Here is a 4,546-nt window from a genome sequence, read left to right on the forward strand (position 1 = left end):
GGAGGCAGGGCGACGCATTCTGCCACGCTGGCCCCTCACCTCTGCCATCACAGGGCGTTCTGGGTTCCTCTGAGAGGAGTTTTTCCCTTACAAGGAGGCGGTAGTGGGGTACCTCGTCTGAAGGTTAGCCCTGCTTGTAGGCGAGTAGAACTAAAGAATTTGTGTGAAAGACTGTTGTTTAGCGCGTCTTTGGTCCGTAGCATTCTAAAGCAAAATCCTTGACAGGAGAGGGGTGAAAGAAGGTGACATCCGTGACAGGAGGTAGGGAGGGAAGCTCACGACAGGTCAGTGCAGAGGAATAGTGTTGGAAACTGGAAGCAGCATCCAGGACGGCCGTGGGAAGAACTCGGCAATTCTTAAAAAGAACGTACTTTTTGCTCTCTGTGGTCCGGCGGCCATTTTTTCCGACTGCCTGTGGGTAAACGAGCAGCCCCTGTTGGTTCCGAGGGTAATAACACCTTTTCGCAGAGACGTTCTGAATATGCACCGGTAGGGGGCAGTGATGAGGCGGTTACAAGTCCCGGAGTATCCCGTCAACTGGTGAGTTTTGACGCTAAGGGAAACGTAAAACAGTGGATAAATAGAATAGTGGAGAGAGAAAGCCAACCATAAACCCCAGTAACATCTATTTTTAAAATTTTTTTTTCCTTTAGAGAAAAAGAGGGCTCCTCTTTTAATGCACACATTAGTTTCTGAATACGTATGAACCTGAAAGGAGGCAAACTTTTTAACTTCAAAGACATTGTCCATTTACATTAATGAAGGAGGGGGGCAAAAGAGACAGGGTCTCGCTATGTTGCCCAGGCTGGAGTGCAGTGGCTATTCACAGGCGCGATCCCACTACTGATCAGCACGGGAGTTTTGACCTGCTCCGTTTCCGACCTGGGCCGGTTCACCCCTCCTTAGGCAACCTGGTGGTCCCCCGCTCCCGGGAGGTCACCATATTGATGCCGAACTTAGTGCGGACACCCGATCGGCATAGCGCACTGCAGCCCAGAACTCCTGGGCTCAAGCGATCCTCCCACCTCAGCCTCCCGAGTAGCTGGGACTACAGGCACGCGCCACCGCGCCCGGCGGTAGGAGACGCTGCGAAAAGCTCCTAAAAGCTGCAGTGCGGTGACGTCACCGGGGGAGGGGTGGGTGTCAGGCCGGGCGACGTGAGCTTGGACACACCCACACTGGGCGGTCTGGAGGCTACGCTAGTGTGGCATCATCTGAGCTGGGGAGCCATTTCTGCCTTACAGGGTTGGGACCCCGGAGTCTTACTGGCGCGGTTGCGGCTGCGGCTCTCGGTGTTTTGGTCCGAACACCGCGTTCCCGCTTAACAGAAATTCGTCAGTACGCGATTCATGCTCATAGTGTGGCGTCGAGACATGCGGCGAGGGGAAAAAAACGCAATAACCTGGTTCCTCAGCGTTGATTGCTTCAGCAGGACTTAAATATGTGCTGCGTCTTTTGGGGAACGTTACTTAAGAGGCAACCATCTGGCTCGAAATCTTCCATTATTCTCAGCAAGCATTTACGAGGTGACTGCACTGTAAGGAGAATAACCCACAGTAGCAGAGGCTGGGAGTCTGCACAGTGCCGAGGTCAGTTCAGTCTTCCCTACTCGAACGAAGGAAGCCTGGAGTAACTGTTTGCTGTCTCCGCCCTGCGTGTTAGTTGCCCGTTGTTTTTTGGAGAAAAAGCAAGTATCGAGGTATATTGGTGGAAAAATTTGGATTTGGTAGCCTGAAGTCTTTTTTGGGACAAGCTTAGGTTAAGAAGGGATAGAGGGGACGAAAGGAAAAATAATTTTCGACCATAGAAAGGCAAAAGCCGACCTATTTGTCCTCAATCTAAATCTTTCCCTCACCCCCCTTGTTTCCTAAAAACCAGTCCAGACTTTCTCCTCCGCCTGCATCCTTGCAGCAGATAACTTTGCTCCCTCATTCATGGATAAATCGAAGGCCATCAGACAAAAACTTTTCAACTCCTTGCTAGTCTCTCCTCCTCTAAACTTATCTTTACACCTTCAGAGAAGAGCACCCTTCTGTTTTCCCCTCCCACCTCAAACCCAGTAGGTCAAAATTCCTCCATCAGTCATTTTCACCCATCCTATCTCTCTTTCACTTACCTAGATTCCGATTTTCCTTCTAAAAAAAAAAACCTCCTTTGACCTTGCCTATCTTTCTAAATGAAATCTCTCTTATTATCATGGTTGCACTTCTTCAAAGCATGTTCTACAATTGCTACATTTGATTCTTAACCTTCTGTCTTCTGTCCATAGCCTACGAATCCACTGAAACTATTCTAGCTGAGGTTGCCATACCCAAGCCTCCTACTTGGGAGGTCTAAAGAACCCTTTCAGACAGATGACATTGTTGTACCCGAGCGAGTCAAGGAATGAGCCACACTCTGAGATTGAATTATGAGTCCTTTATTATGCCGGCGACCAAGAGGTGGCTAACGCCCAAAATTCTCTCAGTCCCTAAGAAAAAGTTAGGTGGTCTTTTATACCCTAGTTTTAAAAGGGAAGGTGAACCTAGCTGAAGTAAATTTTTTACAAAAGCAGAGTAAGCAAAAAGTTAAAAGATAAACGAGTACATGAGAAATAAAACAGTGCCAGGTGCGAGGGGTAAAGCTGTCATGAAACACATACAACTTACAGATAATGAGAGCTCTGGGCGCTCAACAGCACCTGCATTCCCAGGCTCTGCTGGGACCACTTAACTCGGCCGCTTATCAACAAATGCATTCCTGGAGGTGCTCAGTGTCAGCCTGCCCCAACTACATACTATAGTTACATACTTAATGGTGGGAAAATCACTAAAATGAAGAGGCTAAGATGGAGTCTGTCTGGCTCAAGAAGCTAACATAAAACCTGAACACTTTTTAGTCTGAGAAAGAGTTTTAGCTGGCAAAAAACAGGTTATCATAACATAATTTGCCACCACCGCCAATCTCTGTCACTTGTGACTGCTCTTTCCTTCCTGAATATATCTTCTCTCTGGTTCTTGTTCACAGCCCCTGATATTTCCTCCCAGGCTCGCTCCATTGCCCACCAAGCAAATGTTTTTGTTCCTTGCAATTCCCTCCTAAATGTTCTCTGTTCTCTCACCATGTTCTTCATGAGTGACCTAATCAATTCTCAAGGCTCTCAAATCTGTAGTTCCAATCTCATGTTGTTTCCAGAGCTTCAGATTCACATATTTAGTTGCCTTCTGGATGTCACCTTGAACTCAGTCAGAACTTCAAATTCAACATTTGCAAAACTGATCGTCTTCTCCTCTTCCTCCAAACTTGCCCCAATCTTCCTGTATTCTCACTTGCTGTCAATATGTTTAGTTGCTTTCAGAACCCTCAGAGTCATCCTTGACTATTTCATTCATTCAATACCAAATATTTACTTTTTACTTATCCAGTGACAGGCACTGTGCTAGGTGATAGAGATGTGGTGGTGAAGAAAAGAGACACGGTGGAAGAGACAGACAAAAACTTAGCAAAAGAATTATAATTTCAAACTGTGATAAGTGCTGGTGATATAAAAAAATGGTAGCAGGAAACAGGTAGGGCACCTACTTTCCAGAATGTATCAGGTAAGCCTCTTTTAGGAGTATCATTTAAATTAGAGCCTGAAGAATGAGGCATCGGTTAAGGTGCTTTGATTGCAAACAAGGACTGTCTGTAAACTGAAGTAAATGAACCTCTCTTTAGGAAATTCAGAAGAAAGCAAGTTATCTCAAGAAAGTTGGTCAGAAGAAAATGGGCAGATCGTGAAATGTTAGTTGTCTCCCAAAGTCGGTTCTTCCCTTTTACAACGCAAATACTTTGTTACTTGGGCACATGAAGTCCCAGCTAGAGACCACATTACCCGTCTGCCTTACAATCAAGTGTGGCCAAGTTCTCACCAATGGAATATGAATGAAAGTTGTATGTGCACTCTGTGTCACTTGCTTTGAAAAAATTGGTTGCCCTCTGCTTCTGCTCTTTTGCCTTTCTCCAGCACTAAGTGGCGCCAGTGCAGATCTACTGCAGTGACCCACATTTAACCAGGCAAATTAGGAAAAATACCAAGCATCAACGGGAAAGAAACCAGGGATTACAGAAGGGGCAGGATTCAAAACAAAACCAAAACCAAAATAAAACCAAAACAGACAGAAAGCAGAGTGCATGGATGAATTAATGAAGCTGATTCACTACAGCCTCTACCACTCCTACTTCTGGACTGTTAGATGAGAAATAAGTTTCTGTCTCAATTAAATCACTATATTTTGAGGCCTCTTTATTATTGTAGCATACTCTGTACTCTAGCCTAATAGAGGGAAGTTCACAGAAGAAAATCCTGGATAACCAGAATTCAGAAAGAGCAGGAATCAAAAGAGCTCCAGGTATCTAAAGGGCACTACCAAGGGATGAATCATCCTCAGTTTCCTTTAAGAAGAGTCTGATTTTCTAGTTTGAGTTCTGTATTCTATAATCTGTATTTATATGCATACCTGTTTTTATTTTTATTATTATAAAAATTATATATTTTTTGAGATGGAGTTGCACTCTTGTTGCTCAA

At 45.1% G+C, this 4,546-nt stretch overlaps 1 long non-coding RNA gene across 1 annotated transcript; it reads left to right on the plus strand.

Moving 5' to 3' along the window:
• Nucleotides 1-1,216: 1,216 nt before the first annotated feature.
• LOC103795757 (uncharacterized) lies at nucleotides 1,217-4,267 on the plus strand. Its single transcript, XR_623372.5, has 2 exons — nucleotides 1,217-1,699; nucleotides 3,697-4,267. It is a non-coding gene; the product is annotated as an uncharacterized LOC103795757 (long non-coding RNA).
• The last annotated feature ends 279 nt before the right edge of the window (nucleotides 4,268-4,546 follow it).

Source organism: Callithrix jacchus, chromosome 8 (genome assembly GCF_049354715.1).
Source record: "Callithrix jacchus isolate 240 chromosome 8, calJac240_pri, whole genome shotgun sequence".
In the NCBI taxonomy this organism is placed as follows: Eukaryota; Metazoa; Chordata; class Mammalia; order Primates; family Cebidae; genus Callithrix; species Callithrix jacchus.